The sequence below is a fragment of the Macaca fascicularis genome, chromosome 10 (assembly GCF_037993035.2).
Source record: "Macaca fascicularis isolate 582-1 chromosome 10, T2T-MFA8v1.1".
Lineage (NCBI taxonomy): Eukaryota > Metazoa > Chordata > Mammalia > Primates > Cercopithecidae > Macaca > Macaca fascicularis.
The window spans coordinates 71,087,519-71,108,356 of NC_088384.1; the positions used below are offsets into that span (position 1 = coordinate 71,087,519).

Below are 20,838 nucleotides of genomic sequence, written 5' to 3' on the forward strand. Positions count from 1 at the left end.
GAGTTCTGCTGTGAATTTGCTCCAGAAATGTCTCAGAGGCAGAGCACACTCCCTGCGGGATTCAGCTGCTATTTTATGACTTTTAAGGCTGACCTCCTAGCTTACAATCTAGGCCAGAATTTCTAATGACTCTTCCTCCTTCCCCCTAATCCAGCAGCTCTTCTCCGGTTACACCGTCTCAGTGAATGGCCTCTGTCCATTAGTCCTGTATTCCAAGCCAGACCCTTGGAGTCAGCCTCAGTTGCTTTTTTCCCCTCACTCCCCACATCTACTCAATCATAAATCTTGATATTCTTACTTGAGAACTATCTGTCCAATCCAGATTTCCTCTCAGTCTCCACCCTCTCTGGTGGGTTTTTCTGTCATGAGACTTTTTCTGCTCCATCTGTTTTCTGACATGGAATAGAGTTGACTTCTTCTAGAGGAAATGGGCATGTCAGGATCTCACACATGACAGAATGAGGGACATGGGAACTGTATTTTTCTGAAGAACGATTGATCCCTGAGAAGTTAATACAGAGGGTTTAGGGATTAATAGAATGGAAGAAATCTGCCCATGTAGATTTCCAGGCTTCTTGTCTCTCTCCAAGTGCCAGAAACCATCTCACCTCCACATCTGGGAGCCATCACAAAAATACTACATCCTAAACAATCCTAACCCAATAGAGTGAGACCCAGAAAGACACTGAGAAGTTCCTCTCCAAGATCTGGTTGCTGTCTGCAAACCTTCTGCATCTTGGAATGGTTGATACCAGAAATGACCACTCATTTCAAGAAAGACTCTGGCTCCATCCCATAGGGATATGGTCTTATGGGGTCTACTAGATAGATACCTTGAAAAAGTACAATGCACCTGATATCTACCGAAATGATACCCAGAGAAGTCTGTGGTAAGCAGTTGGATAAAAGGGGAGTCCCGGAGCTAAGGGCAGGGCCTTATGGAGAGGGGGCAATGGGTATTTTCACGCAGGCATGATACTCCCATAGAGGGTAAAGTTGAACGCTCAGATCAACCTGGAACAATGGCTGCATTTGAGCAGAGAACGATAAATTTTGGTATATTGTCTCAATGCCATGAGCTTCATCTAATGTAATCCTCACCACAGCCTGTCAACACATTGGGAAGCAGAGGTGTAAAGACATTAGATCAACAGTTCTCACACACTCTTAAAACTTACTGAAGATCCCAAGGAGCTTTTGCTTACGCAGGTGATTTCTATTAATATTTATCTTATAAAAATTAAAACACAGAATTTTGAAAGATAAGAATACACAAGCACACATTCCATGGCCATCAGAATGATGATAACATTACACATCTTACAGCCTCTGGAAAACTCCACTGTATGCTCGTGAGAGAATGAGCATGAAAAAGACAAATAACACTGCAACAGTATTAAACAAAATAGTTTTGACTTAGTGTGGCCTCCAGAGGGTCTGGGGGACCCTTCAGGAACCCTGCACCATATTTTGAGGCCTATCTGACATGAGATCAAATGTTCCTTTTACTCCTGTCGAAAACTTGATGCTACACAGGAAATAATCCAGGAAAGTACCCTTACCTAAATGCTCAGGAAAAAGCAGACAATAGAAATCCACACAGCAGGCAGGAGTCATCTTTATTGGAATATAGATTTCTTCTGATTAATTTGGCATTTGGTTTAGGGGATTAACAAACTCACTTGCTTGGGCTTTCAATGTGGTCCCTTCCCTGGGACTGGAGCCCACCGTGCCCTCACATACAGCCGAGGCCGAGGCTCTCAACACAAGTTTAATTGTGGGGCATGAGGGCTGGCCACCGTGCAAAGGCACAGGGGGCCACGTGAGACAGACTCACTGCTGACATCACTCCACTGCTTTTCTTGCCAGGAAAAAAAGGTGGGCTCATGGCTCAACTGACATCCTGAAATCAGAAAATGCCATCGGTCACCGGCACTGAGTGAAGTATCTCAAATGAAAAGCATTTAAATTAAATTTGACTGCGTTTTCTAAGAGCTTTCTGAATTCACAGTGAAAAGCAACATCCATCAACCTTGTGCTCTGCCCCACACCGCAGACTAAGTCTAATTCACTTTTCCATTATGGAACTCCAGTCCCTTGGGTGCATGGAGGGAGGAGCTCATTTCTTAGGGCAATCATAATGTCCATGCAGGCAAATGTCAGTCCCCAAGCTGTGGCCCAGGTCAGCTGGACTTTAAGGATGTTGCAGCCTTCATCTCAGGAAAGCACGGTTCCATTTCAGGTCTGCTGGTGACACAGGCCTACAGATTTACTTTCTTTATAGTGACTCAGTGCACATTGTTCAAAGAAGATATTTACCAACCGCATCCCATTGGCTCAGCCTTCAATCCATGAAAGCCCCTTTCAGGAGTTGTCATGTACATTTGTAAGTGCCTGGAAATCAATGCTATTTAGCCGCTGGTTGTGACCTTTCAGACACAGAGATGATTTCAGAATGGCATGAGAAAGATAACATTCAGTGATTCCAATACAACACTCAGAATTTCCAATACCACTTCAATTATCCTCTCTGGCAAAAAAAAAAAAAAAAAAAAAAAGGAGAGAAAGTCCAAGATTCATTCGCTTCCAAGTCAGCTCTTAAAGCTAAAGTAAGCAGAGAGGCTGACCTGACTCACAAGAAGAGAATTGAATGCTCAATTCTTACCCCTTTGTCAAAGGTCACGGCCAGGTGACTCCAGGTTTCCTAGAAGACAAGACTACTTGCGGGCTAGTGGAAGAGAACCGAGACATTGAGGTGAATGTCCTGGCTCCTATCTTAATTCTGCCTTGTGATTCTGTACGAAAATATCCTCCCTATACCTCAACTTGCCCATCTATGGAATGGGATAGTAACACTACAGTACTTATTAGATTTACCTCAAACTCAGGATGCAGTTTCAAAACCTCTAAAGTTCTTTTCATTTTTTTTTATCACTTTTTCAAAAGCAACATAGATCTATTTTTAAAAACTTAGATCACAGAGATTAGCTAAAATAAGAAAGTAGAAATAACTTGAAATCCCATCACCAATTTTTCTTCTAGGCACACATGCTTTCTTATTTTATTCGATTATTTATTTAGTTCTAAAATGGGATTATATTGAACACACTCTTAACTTACTTTGTTACTTAACACTGTATTGAGTATAGTTTTTGAAGTCATTACATTTTTTTTTTTTTTTTTTTGAGATGGAGTCTCACTTTGTTGCCCAGGCTGGAGTGCAATGGTGCGATCTCTACTCACTGCAACCTCTGCCTCCTGGGTTCAAGTGATTCTCCTGCCTCAGCCTCTTGAGTAGCTGGAATTACAGGTGCATGCCACCACACCCAGCTAATTTTTGTATTTTTAGTAGAGATAGAGTTTCACCATGTTGGTCAGGCTGGCCTTGAACTCCTAACCTCATGATCTGCCCGCCTCTGCCTCCCAAAGTGCTGGGATTACAGGTGTGAGCCACTGTACCTGGCCTACATGGTTTTTCTACAACATAATTTCTAATGATTGAATGACATTCCGTTGTGTATTTTTAGCATAATTTATTCCTCTAATTATCAAGTATTGGATATTTATGTGGTTTATCTCTTTTCTTTCTTTCTCTCTTTTTCTCTTTCTTCCTCACTGTCTCTCCCACTCTTTCTCTCCTCACTCCTTTCTGTCTCTTTGTCTCTCTTTCTCTCTTTCTTGGCATTTGTAAATGACACAGCTGGATACTCCCCATCTCTCATTGTGGTAACATCAAGATCAGATGCCCTCGAAACAGGTGGCAGTCACGTAACTTAGGCTTGGCTGGCCACACCCTTTCACAGGATTTTAAATCTAGACTGAAAGGATGTGGAGAGAAGTGAAAGGGTTAGAATGCCTTTGTTTCAGAAAAGGTGCTGTCTAGCATTTTTTGCTGCCAAGACAATTTAGGTCTGCTTTCCATTCAATTCACCCTCAGCTCCTCAGCATCCTCTCCTGCTTCCCAATGGTCCTGTGTGATCCTGCAAATCCCTCTGGTGAATTTCCATCTGGCCTAAGGTAGCCATTTCCTATTTCTGTTGCTTATTATCAAAAAAATCTCTAGCAAATGCAAACGGGAAACATCTGTACATTGTACAGTCCTAATCTGACATTTTAACATTTTAAATTAATCAAAGGAATGACTTACAGACATTAAAATTAAGGGTAAGTCTATAATTTTGGTTATGCTGGGATATAGTTTATTTTTCTCCTTTATGAGTGCCTGTTTGCCTCTGGAAATAGTAAACATTTGTGCTTTTTTAGCTTGCCAAGTAAATTGATATTTGCTTAATTTGCTAACGAAATCTATCAGTGTCATGGCTGGAAACTGTTGGGAATAAGTTTCAGCCGAGACCCAGTTTTTATAGGCTATTGATGAACCCCAGAAAAGAAAGATTTACTATCATTTTCATGGAAGTGCTCACAGGACCATAACTATGGTAACACAGATGGCATAGTTGTAAAATCCATATGTATGTATGCAGAAAAAGAAGAACGGTTAGGTAAATGGATGTTAGAATCACCTGTGAGTGAGGGGAACCTTGCTGTGGCATGGTTTTTGTTCATCCATATGGCCCAGCAGAGCAAGTGGCAGGATGACTTTTCTTTTCAGTCTTTTGTCTGATTTTCTTTAGGAATCCATAGTCGGGCCAGGTGTGGTGGCTCATGCCTGTAATCACAGCACTTTGAGAGGCCAAGGTGGGTGGATCACTTGAGGTCAGGAGTTCGAGACCAGCCTGGCCAACATGGTGAAACCTTGTCTCTACTAAAATAAATAAATCGTTTTAAAAAATTAGCCAGGTGTGGTGGCAAATGCCTATAATCCCATCTACTCTGGAGGCTGAGGCAGGAGAACAGCTTCAACCCGAGAGGGGAAGGCTGCAGTAAGCCAAGATCATGCCACTGCACTCCAGCCTCAGTGACAGAGTGAGACTCTGTTTCAAAAAAAAAAAAAAAAAAAAGAATCCATAGTTGAATTCCTCGTGGTCAGTCTGCATAGCAGTACTATTATTATTCTCTCAGACCAAGGGTTCACTGGGGCAAACCCTCTTGAGAATTGGCCTTTGGGGATACACCAGGGATCAGCCAGGGGCTTCCAACTTGGCACCAAGTGTAGAACTGTGACACTCAGTCCAGCTTAGGGCCCTCCTCCCAGCTCCATGTCTTCCTCTGTCCTCCTTCCACTTCCTTTGATAGTACCTAGTGCTGCAGAATAGAGCCCAGCCATGATAACATGTGCTTAAGAATCAGACTGGTTTGAGATTTAGAATCTGATAGAGCCAGTTTTGAATCCAGTTCAGCTGCACTGACCTGACTTACAATAATCTATCCAACCAATTCCCTAGTACTGGACACTCTTTCTAAATACTCAGATTCTTCACTCTTTCAAATTGTCATAAGGATTTATGAGATAGTGAATGCCTGGTAAATAATAATAATGGTAAGTGATAACATATATTAGGATATAATAATAATGGTGGCCATTATTATTTTGTAATAATTATGTTTGCCAGTAAGATATTTTGGGGTTTAAGGAGCCCATAAGCCTCATATAATGGGTTTATTGAAAGAATACTTACAGGAATTGGAAAAATAATAATCCCAGCCACGTGAGTAGTAATGAATATGGGGAAATTCAACAAGTGGGACTAGGAGACCCACAGTACATGTGGGCCTCAGGACATGCATACGGCTGGATCATCACTGAGCCCCCAAGAAAGTTTTGGGGAGGTGAGCAGCTGGACCCCATAGCTTCCTACTCTAAGGTTTCCCTTCACTTGACTCTCCTCTCTGTGCTCCCCCTTTTTTTTTTAATAGGAACAAAAATTTTATTTTAAATGTTATTCATTATTTCATATATACAGCAGTTTTATTTTTATTTTTATTTATTTATTTTTTTGAGACGGAGTCTTGCTCTGTCACCCAGGCTGGAGTAGAGTGGCATGATCTGGGCTCACTGCAGCCTTCCTCTTCTTGGTTGAAGTGATTCTCCTGCCTCAGCCTCCCAAGTAGCTGAGACTACAGGTGTGCACCACCACGCCTGGCTAATTTTTGTATTTTTGACAGAGACGGGGTTTCCCCATGAGTTCAGGAGACTCAAACTCCTGACCTCATGTGATCCACCCTCCTCGGCCTCCCAAAGCGCTGGGATTACAGGCATGAGCCACTGTGCCCGGCCAAGAGCAGCTTTATTTTTGATGGTTTCATAGCATCTCATAATATGGGTATACTGTAACATATTTAACCAATCTTCACCTACCAATGGACTACTAGATAATTTGGCTACTACAAAAAATATTACATGAAAATGTTCTCTTTTTTTTTGCAATTTATCTTTTCTGAGACAGGGTCTCGCTCTGTCGCTCAGGATGGAGTGCTGTGGCATGATGTCAGCTCACTGCAGCCTCTGCCTCCCTAGGCTCAGGTAACCCGCCCAACTCAGTCTTCTGAGTAGCTGGGATTGCAGGTGCACACCACTATGCCCAGCTAGTTTTTGTATTTTTGTAGAGATGGCGTTTCACCATGTTTGCCCAGGCTGGTCTTGAACTCGTGGGCTCAAGTGATCCACCAGCCTTTGCCTCCCAAAGTTCTGGGATTACAGGCTTGAGCCACCACACCTGGCTGAAATGTTCTTGATTATCCTTGAACACATGCTTTTAAAAACGGATTTAGTTAATAAAAAAAATTATGTATATTCCAAGTATACAATGTGATGACTTGATACATGCATACATTGTGTACTGATTACCACGGTCTAAGTAATTAACACATTCATGGCCACCCATAGTTACCATTTGAATGTGCATGTAGTGAGGATACTTTAGATCTGCTCTCACCAAATTTCAAGTAAATAATATTCAACTATATTGTGGTTAACTATGGTCACAATACTGTACATTAGATTCCCAGAATTTACTCATTTATAACTGAAAGTTTGTACCCTATATGCTTATTAAAAAGAAAAAGATGTTTCTTGTTCTTCCCCTTCTAACGGCTGGCTCCCTCACCCTCTCCTCTGCATTTTTTGTCTGTGTCTCATAGCTTTTTTTCCTGCTGCGTATTTTCTTCTTTCAAATGCTTCAGCTTCTTCCTGACTTCAATTCATGCAATGCCTCTTGGCAGCTCTTGGGACATCTTTTGAGCTCCTGCTGACTTTCCTGCCCTTAGCAGTGCAGAGTTCATGTATATCAGAGTCTAGTTTGCCCCTTTTTGAAGAGAAATGTTCTTTCCAGACTCTACAACAAGCTTGTCTACTGTGGGTGAAATACCTTTCCTGGTCAAAGTGGACACAGTGAGATAGCTTCATATCTGTGTTTAATGTAATTGGGCTCACCTCCATGAGCCGTGTGGAAAGAGGAGCAGCAGAGTTCAAATGAGGTGTGCAATTTTGCCAGCATTTCTACTTGGGAGCAAGTGCCTTGGGATGAGAGTAAAATGGAAGATTTCAATCTATGGACTACTTAGATTTTCTCAATGCCTACATGCTTCTTGTGGCGTGAGCGAACCCTAAACTGCCTGTGATTCCAGTGTTTTTAAGTGTACTTTTGGACCATACTGTCCCAAGTTAGGTCTCCTGGTCACAGACTCTGAGATGGAGATTTGGGGGCAGAAGGTTTATTGGGGAGTGATCTTGGGACCAATATCCTTAGAGCAAGGGAGGAGAATTGGGTAAGGAGAAGTTAAACTGTGTTGCAATTGCAAATGAGGCTTTAGAATTGTCCCCAAATGAGTTAAGAGGGCCAGGCTTATGCACCTCCAACTCTACCAGTCAACAGATACAAGCTGACCCTAGGAAGGGGGCACAAATTTGGGCAAGGTAGCTCCTTTAGCTGACGGCAATTACTGAAGGGGCCATGGCTGGAAGCCAATAGTAACCAGTACTCCTGGTAGCTAGAGAAATGGGTATCTCAGTCCTAAAAATGTTAGATCTGTGTGGCACATTACAGCTTCCACCACCCAGAGGTGGTATCTGTTTATCAGTGGATAAATGTATACCCATTTTTCTGCTCACCCATCCAACTAACCCATCCACACATCCTGTCGTTCACTCAACACACATTCATTGAATACCGTGTGCTGGTCACTATCCTAGGAGTTGGGGATACATTAAAGTACAAAGCTAATGAAATCCCTGCCCTCATAGAGGCTACATTTTGGTGGGGGAGGCAGATGCCCAATTTCAGGTAATGACAAATGCTATGAAGATACATAAGATGAGATGAGGACAGAAAACGAGAGAGGAGGTTATTTTATATAGTGTGCCCAGGGACGAGCTTTCTGCCCAGGCTCCTTTTAAGTAGTAACCTGAAGGAGATGAAGCAGTGCATGGGTTAATTGGGGAAAGGATGTTTTCGCCAGAAAGAGCAGGGAATCCAAAAGTCCCGAGGCCTAACTGGGTTTGGCATGAAGGAGGAAGTGTTCGTGTGGCTGGAGTATGGGGAGTGAAGGGGAACGTGATTAGAGGTGATGTTGGAAGATTAGACAGGAGTCACATCATGCAAAACCTTAATGACTACAGAAACGACTTTTGATGTGTTCCTGAGTAACATGGGCATTGGTTACCGTTGAGCTGAGGAGTAAAGTGATCCAGCCTCAGCGTAAGCAGGATTACTCTGGCTGTAGGTGGGCAAGGTAGGAAGCAGGGAGACCAACCAGGAGGCCAGTTCAGTCCAGAGGACGAGTGCTGAGAGCAGAGAAGTGGCTCCTATATGCAAAGTGACTGTTCTATTTAGTGCTTGATAAAGTAAAACAAGAATCAGTTTCCAACAATGGATGAAAAACATCTGTTTTGGGCTTGTTGCAAGACAGTATACAAAGTGGTGACTTCCTAAGGGATTTTAAAGGGTAATTTTGAAAATACGCAATTTTAAACTTATTTGCTGAATTTTAACTTTAACTCCCCAGGTGTCTGTAAGATGAGATGTGAATAAACCTCTCTCATGGCTGCCAAACCCTTGAGTGTTAAGAGACTGTGCCTTTTATCTATGCATCCCAAATATTTACCATGGTGCCTGAGACTAAGATACTTAAGGAATAAATGAATGAATCATGAGAAGAAGATGGTATGGCAAGCATTTGTCATATGTGTATCTCTACAGACTTGGTGCGCCCACACTGGATGTACTTTCAAGAAGAATGTAGTGATTAGAGTCTTAGAAAAGATATCATTTTCTCCGACCAATGGACATGTATTTGAAATGATGCCATTCTGGAAGTCACGTGGGATTGAAAGTTCACAATCCGTATGCTCAATTTGCAACTAACAACTCAGAAAGGTTTAAAGAGGCAAGAAATAATTCTTCACAGTCAAGAAGGTGGATACTTACAGCAGATTATATTTTCTAAACATTTATCCCACATGTTCTTCTGCAGTGTAACTTTTCCAAACTCCCTTCCAGAGGAAGAATCTACTTTGTACTCCTTTGAGTCTGGGTGTGCCCTGTGACTGCTTTGACCAGTAGCACATGGCGGAGGTGATGCTGAGTCCATTCCAGACTCAGCTTAACTCGCCTGGTGGTGTCCTGCACTCACTCTTGGGTATCCCCTTCTCAGAACACAGATGCTACACTGAAACTCCCAAGTCACACTGAGGTGTTTCAGTTGAAAGCTCCAGCTGAGCTGCAGCATTGTCTGCCAATCATGTGACTGGGTCATCTTGAACATTACAGCCCAACTAAACCTTCAGATGACTGTAGCCCCAACAAACCTGACTGCATTGCATGAGACACACCAAGTGGAAACCACCCAGTTGAGTTCAGTCAAGCAATAGATCCATGAGTGATGATAAGACGTTATTTTAAGCTACTAAGTTTTGGCTTGTTACGCAGCAGGAAAAATGGAATGATACCAATCACGGATACCAAATCACTTAGTGGATGTCCATTCCGAATGGAGCGAATGTCAAATCTCATTGTCTTGAGGTGGCCTGGACCCTCCTACTTTCCACCAACTTCACAGGCCTGGAAAGGCCTGGGTCTGTAGTGAGCAGCCTCACAGACTCATGAAGTCATGAGTGAGCCCAAAGTGATTCTCTGCCATCATCTCCATCCCATGACACTCTCTCCTTTCCCTTTCCCTTCTTCCTGTCTGGCTCCTCACTCCTCATACAGAAGCTAGTTTCCTTCTTCCTTTATTAGCTTCTCTCCTCTGGATAATTTTCGTAAACTCTTATATTTTCTCTCTTCATCCATCCTTTCTGCTTCCTATCCCCAAGTTTTCCCCACACTTGTGGCTGATCCTCTTCTAACTTCCATTGGATGCCACTGTCTTCCTCTCTTTTGGATTCACTTTGGGTGGTGGACAGCTGGTGCTTTTGCCTGCCTGGCTCCTTTTGTTCTTTGTTTCGTTACCATCATAGAGGCGTCCTTTCCTCATTCCATGTGATCTATGTGGGACTGTCAATCAAGTCTCCCTCCCCCTCCCCAAGCAACCTCCAATCAAAGGCACATCATGTGACCAAAATAGGCCACGCTCTTCCTGCTGGGAATTTGAGTCTTCAGTGTCGTACTGATAGAACGTAGCTGGTGCTGTGTGCAGACACTGGGAGAGATCACCCATTTGTTCCTGCTGCCTAGATTTGGGGAGCTGAACTGTCTCATTCCTGTTCCCCCATTCTCCTGAGGCCTGCTTATTCATTTTTTTATTTTCTATTTTTTGCATTATGAACTATTCTTCCAGTAGGTAATTTAAAACTTGAATCAATTCAGACTTATTTTCTGTTGTTTAGAACTAAAAAGCCTCAAAGGCAAAATTATCTCCTTCCTTTCACTCATACATCTTTTATTTTTTTCTCTCATTTTCTCTCCCTCTCCATTTAGTTCTCTTATTTTATTTTTTTATTTTTATTTTTTGAGATGGGTCTTGCTCTGTCACCCAGGCTGGAGTGCAGTGGCTCGATCTCGGCTCACTGCAGGCTGCATCTCTCAGCTTCAAGCAATTCTCCTGTCTCAGTCTCCCGAGTAGCTGGGATTACAGGCATGTGCCACCACACCCGGCTAATTTTGTATTTTTAGTAGGAGAGGGTTTCACCATGTTATTCAAGCTGGTCTCAAACTCCTGACCTCAGGTGACCCACCTGCCTTGGCCTCCCAAAGTGCTGGGATTACAGGCATGAGCCACCGCACCCGGCCAGTTCTCTGTCTATTTATTTCTGTGCTTTCCTCTTTCTCATTATCTCTTTTCACCGATGAACATACACAAGAATTTTCTCTCACATGCACCCTTAACCATTTTGTTTTCCTCCAGGTTCTGCTTATACTTTTTGAATAATCAAATTGTTTTTAAATTAAAATCTTCTGGACCTTGCTTATGTCCAATCGATTCCAGATGGCTCTCCTTCCCTTGCTGGTGGTCTGTGGGACTGTAATGAAACCGTGCATCTCGGTCATTATTTTTAGCTACCTGTCCCTTACAGCTCCCTCCCTGGGTGTTTACTGGCTCTTCCAGAAAACAACAGTATTTTCTCTCTGCATGGGTTGGCCTCTGAGCACCAGGCCTCCCCTGCTGGGTCTGTATTGGTGGCTTGTAGAAGGTCTCATATGAACATGGCATATCTTCGGTGCTACTTTTTAGAGGGTATCTTTCAACAGTCTGGCTGATAGAATTGGCTCATGGAGAATATCAAGGTCCAGTGTTGAAATAACTTTGGAGTGGAAAATATGAGATCTGGGCTGCATTCTAGGGTATGGAGCACCCATGTCCAGGCTCTGAACCACTACACGTGCTGCCTCTCACTGGGTGCCCGTCTGCTTCTCCCTCTCTTTTATTTTCCTGCGTTGGTTCTGGTCAGGGCTGTGCACAAGGGCAGGTTGCAGGCAGGGTCCTCCAGAGAAAGCTGCCAGGGCCCATCTCTGAGTGACCTGTTAGGAAGGAGACGGCAAGTGGTAGTGGGACCACTTGAGAGAGTCTGGAACTGAGGCGGTTTATAAGTAGCTTGACACACACATCATCAGTGGCCTGCCTGTATCTGCCTGCCACTCACCATTCCTGTGCATGTTAATGACGTCCCATTGCCAGCACCTGAGAAAGCCTGAGGGCTTTTGCTGGCTGCAGGTGTGTCTTTGGTCAATGGGTGTGGTAGGTTGGAGTACAGAGGAGTTCACCTGGGGGCAGCTTTTAACTAAGGATGAAAAGAAGTTATTGGATAAACACCTTAGCTCTTTAAGTCCTTAAAGAGGGACCTACTCCAAGGCATGTTCTATACAGTCTCCAAGAAGTCCGCAGTGGGACTGAGCCTCATCATAGTAACTTGCATATCAAAATACCTTATACTGACCACCTTCCCATTCCTGTTTTACTCCCCACTCCCTACTAGTGCTTCCTGAGGTCACCCATTCCCCCGCAATAAACCATCTTCACTCAAATCCTTGTCTCAGGATCTATGATCTGGGAGAGCTCAATCGGATAAGGTCCTCAGACTGCACAGCCAATGGGTGACAAGTCAGAGAGAGCTCCTGGTGATGATATGGAAATGCAAGCTGGCCCCTTGAGGAGTTCCTCTTTTTAAATTAGTGTCTTCACGTGTGTGTGTGTGTGTTTGTGTGTGTGTGTGTGTGAGAGAGAGAGAGAGAGAGAGATGATGGGTTAGGGACAGACATATGAAATTACTCTGGACTAGGGGATAGGCAATAGAAGCCCATTCAGATTTTACTACCCCTTAGCTAAACAAATCACCAAGCTTTCTGTATCACATTGTCTTCTTTAAAAAATGGCCTGGCCAGGTGCAGTGACTCATGCCTGTAATCCTAGCACTTTGGGAGGCCGAGGTGGGCGGATCACTCGGGGTCAAGAGTTCAAAACTGGCCTGGCCAACATGGTGAAACCCCGTCTCTACTAAAAATACAAAAAAATTAGCTGGGCGTGGTGGTGGGCACCTGTAATCCCAGCTATTTGGGAGGCTGAGGCAGGAGAATTGCTTGAATCCTGGAGGTGGAGTTTGCAGTGAGCCGAGATTGCGGCACTGCACTCCAGCCTGGGCGACAGAGTGGGACTCCATCTCAAAACAAAACAAAACAAACAAACAAACAAACAAACAAAAAAAGCCCAACTGGTACCACAGCACAAAAGCATGAACTGACAACTCTGAACCATTTTTAGCCCCTTGAGAAATGATTGTGAAGCTGGGGCCTTTAGATTCCTTTACTTTTTAAATGTTCTTTTAGTTTTTGTAGTAAAATAGTTTTGATAACAACTTCTAAACGGGCAGCATTATGTACTGAGCTATGGCTGTGTGTAGTGCTGATTTTCAACAGCTATGCTCATTATAAATTCGCTGACATAAAAAGTGCCATAGTGATGAACTCGTGTGTCCTGAGCTCTGAAATCGTGAAAATTTAATGGCTGCAGTTTCACTGCCTTGAGTCATGGTTCCATTGTTGCCGTTAGTTCCTGTTTAACATGCTTCAAGCATCCTACAACGGAGCAAGCTGATCCTTTCAAGACAGCTTGTCTTTCACTGTGTTCAGGACTGGGACTTGGAGCTTGATATTTCCTGCGTCTACTCTGCAGACCACTCTATGAGTGTTCCTACAAGGTTAAGAGGCTGTCGTGAGATGCTGGGAACACCAGCTCTATTTTATTCTGGGCCTGGAGAGGGTGAACAGTTTGTTCTATGACTCAAGATTTAGAACTACAGATTCTGAAAATCAATGCTTTTGACTTCTTCCAAGATGGAATGGGTCCAAAGAGAAGAGAGGCAAGAACAACTGACCACAAGCAAATGTATAGAAAAGTTCTATGTCATGCATGATGCTGTGTGTTTTCGCATGATGGCCTTGTTCAATTTCCACAGAATTCCTATGTGTATACTTATTATATTCATTTTTGCAGATGAGGAAATTCAAGTTTAGGACATAAAGTAACTTGCCTGAGATCACACCACTCGTGAGCATAGAATTGGGTCTCCAATTTCATCTTCTTCATCATTTTGTCTTATAGTAGTGTTTGAACATTTGAAGAAGTTGTTAGATTCATCCATAGCCATATTATTCTCTTTGAACCCAAGTTTCCCCACCAGTGTAGGAGATTGGGACGATGCTGACTAAAGTTCCTTCCAACACCTGGATTTTACGAGGGGCTGTTAAAGGGTGAGTCTGTGCCAAAATGTTCTGGGTCTTGTATTTTTCTGTTCTTGTTAAGGGATGAATCGACTCTGCAAAAATGAATATAATGAATATACACATAGGAATTCTATGAAAATTGAACAAGACCATCACAAGGAAACCACATGAGACACTTCTAAGATCATGAATTGTCTTTACAAGGATTCCATTTGAAACCTCCTTTGGGAATCCCCAAAGACCTCCAGCAGGGTGTTCCTAGCAAGGCCCACCTTAAGCTGGGTGGCTTCTGGGGGGAAGTTTTCTACACATCACTTACCCAGCCATGGTGTGTGGGTTCTTGGCTCCCTTCCCCACACACACATTCCAAGGCAGACCTGTAAAAAGTTTTCCAAAGGAGCCACTGAGGGCTTGCCTTGGAGACATTCCAAACCTGTATGCTAGAGCTTAGTGAAGGGCCACAGTAATTGTGCAGCCCTACACTTTTATAGGAGCCTGGCATGCCCACACCACTCACCTGCTGACCTCCAAGGTGTCCACTGTGCCACGGCTCTTCCTAGAAACAGCACAAGGCTTTCTTTGCTTTCGGTCTCTGTTTTTGCTTCCCGGCTTTGGCCCTGTCTGTAACTGGGGCTCTAGGTTTTGTTCTCAGCTTTTGATTTTCCTCTCTTGGATATTTGTTCTGAGTCATATTTCTAGCCACTTCCATTTAGGATCATGTTGTACAGAACATTCTGCCTTTAGTCTGGTCACTTTTGACCCAGTCCATTCCCTCCGAGGAGCCCATGGGAAGAGAGTCTGGTCTGGACCTTCCCCACCCTGAGTGAGATGAGTAAGTTTCAAAGCCTGTTTCCAAGTTGAGTCAGGAAAATGGGAAATATAGTCTGCTCTCCAATTAGAAGTGAGGTTCGCAACACTATGTTGTATATATCAAAGAAGTTAAAAGAGAGGACTTCAAATATTACCTGCTGGGCGAGGTGGCTCATGCCTGTAATCCCAGCAGTTTGGGAGGCTGAGGCAGGAGGATTGCTTGAGCCCAGGAGTTTGAGACCAGCCTGGGCAACATGGCAAAACCCCATCTCTACAAAAAAAACACAAAAAATAGCTGGGTGTGGTGGTGAGTGCCTGTAGTCCCAGCTACTTGAGAAGCTGAGGTGAAAGGATCACTTAAGCCTGGGAGGTCGAGGCTGCTGTGAGCCGTAATTGCACCACTGTACTCCAGCCGGAGACTTTGTCTCAAAATAAATAAGTAAATAAATAAATAAATAGTACCAACACATAGAAATGATCAATGCTCAAGGTGATGAATACCTTAACACCCTGACTCGATTCAGGCACACTCTATGCATGTTAAAAACTCCCACACGTGCCCCATAGGTTTGTAAAATATTAGATATCTATTAAAAACAAAAAACTAAACAAAACAAAGATGTGGGAGGATAAATGTGGAGAACATAAGATGAAAAATTCACTCCTGCTAAAGTAGCAGTGTACTTGGCCTGTGGCCTACTTCAGCCATATATATCTATATTTGGCCATTATTTTCCACTGATACTGCCCAGAGGTAATGGTGTCCATTGCAATTTAACAAATTAACACAAACTTAGTGACTTCAAACAACATAAATTCATTTTCTCAGTTTCCATGGTTCAAGAATCTGGGTATGGGCTGGCTGATTTCTCTGCTTCAAGTTTTATTGGGCTGAAGTCCAGGTGTTGGCCAGGGCCATGATTCTTGTCTCAGGCTCAGGCCAAGCTGACTGTTGTTGACAGAATTCATTTCCTTATGGTTCTATGACTGACTATATCTTGTATGACTCTATAGCCTCCTTGCTAGATATCAACTGGGGACCACTCTCAGTACCTAGAGGCCTCCTGCAGATCCTTGCCACATGGCCCCCACATATAATTCACAACAGGGCTCTCTACTTTCTCTTAGTCCAGCAGGAGAATGTCTCTTTGGTGTTTCATCTTCTTACAAAGCTCTCTCTGGCTGAGTCAGGTTTACCAAGGTAACCTCCTTTGATTAACTCAAAGTCACCATGAGAAGAGGGATGAGCTAAGATTCCATTAGTGTCCTACCTGGTGTGCACCTACAGCAGGGGCAGCTCTGGTTTTCACTGTTTGTGAGTCTTATGTTTACTTTGGGAGTTGACACCTGAAAAATATGGAAGAAAACAGTTTTAATATGATTATTTATGGCTACTCGACACTTGACCTTGTCAGACTCATCAACCCTTGGTTCTGCCATCAAGACTGTTACTCAACATACACAAACCCTAATTCTCACTTACCTACTACCATTCTTCACTTGCAGTGAGGGAGGGCCACTGGCTTTGCTGTATCACATATAGACCTGGGTTCTAATGGCCTCGTAAGTAGACTTTCAACCAGTTCTCCTTTTCTACATTCCACCAATAACTCCCATTCCAAAGGTACTTGATGCAAACAATTCTTTAAACTTTGGGGAGTTCTGTGATATATTTCAGGTTCTCTTGGCTAAGGATTCAGATTTGTAGATTTAATTAACATCAATTCATCTGCTTTCAAGATTCCTACATTTTGTTTCTGTTGAATCATCTTATTTCCTTTCTGTTTCAGTTTGGGGAGGAAAGGGATCTAAAAGAGTACACTCCATGTACCATCTTTTTTCCCATAAAAATTCTATATATTTAGGATTTACAGGTTGATGGTTTGACATACATATACATAGTAAATGCTTACTATGGTCAAGCAAATGAACATAGTGTGTGTGTCATCTTTAATCAGAAGGCTGCTAATTTCTTTCTTTGAATATTAGGGATCCATGAGTGACAGAGACGCAGCACGGCACAGAGGAGAATGGAGTCACTGGGAGTTTGGCGATCCAGTTTTGATAAGAACGAGGGGCATAATCTTGAGCAAGTCATTACCTCTTGTTGAGTTTTACTTTCTGTTTCTGTGAAATAAGGCATTGAATTAGGTAAACATGAAAGCACCATCAGTGATTTTACATGGTCCTACAATTTTGGAGGATTCTGAGTCAATCTAGTCAACTCCTTTTCTTTAGTGAGTCAAATAAAAGTTTTGGGTGTAAATATAGCATTTTAGTTAGGTTTCTATCACAGTTCACACAGTAGGACAGGGGTCAAAGTAGGCTTCTGGCCAAGATGCCCAAATCTGGAGGATCATCCCCAGACTGAATGTCCCAGCATTTCTGCCACATGGAAACCTATGCCATTTTTGAGATGATAATGTTTGTTAGGAAACCGAAAGTTAGGCACACCCATAGGTGCTTTGTCATTTCCACAACTTTTTCCTGGTTCCACGTTTGAAAGGCAATTAGGAATGGAAGCATCGCTAGTTTCTAAGGATCATGTCTGCGAGCCAGGATTCCCGATCCAGAGACAATGGCCCCGATGGGATGGAGCCCGAAGGCGTCATCGAGAGTAACTGGAATGAGATTGTTGACAGCTTTGATGACATGAACCTCTCAGAGTCTCTTCTCCGTGGCATCTACGCCTATGGTTTTGAGAAGCCGTCTGCCATCCAGCAGCGAGCCATTCTACCTTGTATCAAGGGTTACGATGTGATCGCTCAAGCCCAATCTGGGACTGGGAAAACGGCCACATTTGCCATATCAATTCTGCAGCAGATCGAATTAGATCTAAAAGCCACCCAGGCCTTGGTCCTGGCACCCACTCGAGAATTGGCTCAGCAGATACAGAAGGTGGTCATGGCACTAGGAGACTACATGGGTGCCTCCTGTCATGCCTGTATTGGGGGCACCAACGTGCGTGCTGAGGTGCAGAAACTGCAGATGGAAGCCCCCCACATAATCATGGGGACCCCTGGCCGAGTGTTTGATATGCTTAACCGGAGATACCTGTCTCCCAAATACATCAAGATGTTTGTACTGGACGAAGCTGATGAAATGTTAAGCCGTGGATTCAAGGACCAGATCTATGACATATTCCAAAAGCTCAACAGCAACACCCAGGTAGTTTTGCTGTCAGCTACAATGCCTTCTGATGTGCTTGAGGTGACCAAGAAGTTCATGAGGGACCCCATTCGGATTCTCGTCAAGAAGGAAGAGTTGACCCTGGAGGGTATCCGCCAATTCTACATCAACGTGGAACGAGAGGAGTGGAAGCTGGACACACTATGTGACTTGTATGAAACGCTGACCATCACCCAGGCAGTCATCTTCATCAACACCCAGAGGAAGGTGGACTGGCTCACCGAGAAGATGCATGCTCGAGATTTCACTGTCTCTGCCATGCATGGAGATATGGACCGAAAGGAACGAGACGTGATCATGAGGGAGTTTCGTTCTGGCTCTAGCAGAGTTTTGATTACCACTGACCTGCTGGCCAGAGGCATTGATGTGCAGCAGGTTTCTTTAGTCATCAACTATGACCTTCCCACCAACAGGGAAAACTATATCCACAGAATCGGTCGAGGTGGACGGTTTGGCCGTAAAGGTGTGGCTATTAACATGGTGACAGAAGAAGACAAGAGGACTCTTCGAGACATCGAGACCTTCTATAACACCTCCATTGAGGAAATGCCCCTCAATGTTGCCGACCTCATCTGAGGGGTTGTCCTGCCACCCAGCCCCAGCCAGGGCTCAATCTCGGGGGGCTGAGGAGCAGCAGGAGGGGGGAGGGAAGGGAGCCAAGGGATGGACATCTTGTCATTTTTTTTCTTTGAATAAATGTCACTTTTTGAGGCAAAAAAGGAAGGAACCGTGAACATTTTAGACACCCTTTTCTTTGGGGTAGGCTCTTGCCCCAGGCGCTGGCTCTTCTCCCAAAAAAACACTAATCCATTTCCCTAACCTAGTAACCTCCAGATCCCAGAGGCTCTCCTCACCTCAGCTGAGCTCCTTTGAAAGTGATTCAGGGGACTACGTCATTCAGCCTCATTTGCTGGACCAAATCTGGAGGGAGAACCCCTAAAACCCCTGAGTGAGGTTGCCCAGGGGGTTGTCCCCAGGTGGGGGGAAGCAGGGGAGAGAAAATGGTAGCCATTTTTACATTGTTTTGTATGGTATTTATTGATTCAGGAAACAAACACAAAATTCTGAATAAAATGACTTGGAAACTGCCAAAAAAAAAAAAAAAAAAAAAAAAGGAATGGAGGCATCTCAGCCTGTGTCTAAATCTTGCTGTTGATACGACTCCGATGACCAGAGGAACACCAGGGTCCTTGGTCTCATGCAGATTTAGATAAAACGACACAGACACATGTGGAGTAGTTTAAGGAGCACAGAGTTTAACAGGCAAAAAAGAAGGAAGAAGCTCCCCTGTACAGAGACAGAGGGAGAGAGACTCCAAGCCCAGAGAAGAAACCTTGAGTGTGGCAGAAAACAGCCGGTTATATGAGGAGGCTGAAGGAGGCGGTGTCTGACTTGCATAGAGTTCAGGGGATTGGTGTGATCAGGTATGTCATTCACGTAGCCAGTGAGAAAACTGGCCCTCCCATCCTAGTCTTTTAATATGCAAAAGCAGGGCGCCATTTTGTTCTATACACGTGGGAATATGTGGGCACCGCCATGTTGCCAGGCACATGTTGGGGCAAGAAGAAGATGCAGGAACCGCCATGTTTGGCTGGACCCAGTTTCTGACGGCCGGTATTTGCATATTAAAGCTTGCTGGCCCGGCTCTAAGTGCTGGGGCTTTCCTGAAGCCCCTGCTAGACAAGAAACGTTTCTGGAGCTGCTTTAAAAGAAACCAAAACTTCCCAAGGATCCCTTTTCATTCTATCTGCTGAAAATAATGTCTTAATAACTCCTTTAATGCTGTGGTATAGGTTAGTGCATGATGATGATCTATTTCTGGCTGGGACTACTATGTACCAGGGTTGATGGCTATAGCTATCCTGATGAACTTGAGAAAAATACCTTTATTCTTAGGTCTAAATGTTGCAGTCTGACAAATGAGACTATTTGTTGTTTTATATGGGCTTCTACAGAGACCAGTTTAGAATAAATAATATAATAAATATAGTATTTGAACTCCTTGGGAGAAAAGCAGATTATTTGTTTCACTGTGTGTGTATCTGCCTATCATACATGTGTGTGCACATATGTGTACACATATACAGAGACACACATTTACACACATATACATATGTGTGCAGTATGTGTGTACGTACTTATAAGAATCAGACCTCTCTGGACATGTCTGATGAGCTATGTCCTGCCCAGTGTCAGTTTCACTGAGGATCCCACCCCCCTCTCCCAAAGGAGCGAGGAGAGGGGGTGAAGGGACCCCTATATTTCACCCAGCTCCTCCCAAGACCCACAAGAAGCATGAGACCTGGGGAGACCCAGCAGTGGCGGCAGGGCTGCTAGGGTACCCAGGCAGTAAAGTGTGCCACAGGTTTAGGCAGGGGCTGTGTCCCCTACTTTCTCTCAAGAGAAAGCTGGGCATGACTGGGGCACATTGGAAGACCACGGTGAAGTCACAATGATGTCCAGTGCCTTGCAGTTAGGGAAGGGGGCCTAGAGAAAGAGAAAAGGAAAGAGATGGCAACCTCCACAACCTCCATGTGGTAGCTGACTGAATCAGGGTGGGGGGCTTCCAAAAATACCTTAAGAGTTTTAAGGAGGGTCACAATTAATTTTCTTTTTTATTAATATTTTCCTTTTTAAAAATTCAATCATTGGGGGCAAAAGTCAATAAAACACAAGGTATGTCATTCCTTGGGGCTTCCATGAACATTCCATCACCTTAAAGAGTGATGATCAATCTATCACCCCAAAGTTATCCCAATCCCTAGAACATTTGGATATGTTA

General features: G+C 43.8%; 1 pseudogene; it reads left to right on the forward strand.

Annotated features, from left to right (window-relative positions):
• The first annotated feature begins 17,394 nt into the window (after positions 1 to 17,394).
• LOC102146504 (eukaryotic initiation factor 4A-I pseudogene) lies at positions 17,395 to 18,775 on the forward strand (annotated as a pseudogene).
• Positions 18,776 to 20,838: the final 2,063 nt, after the last annotated feature.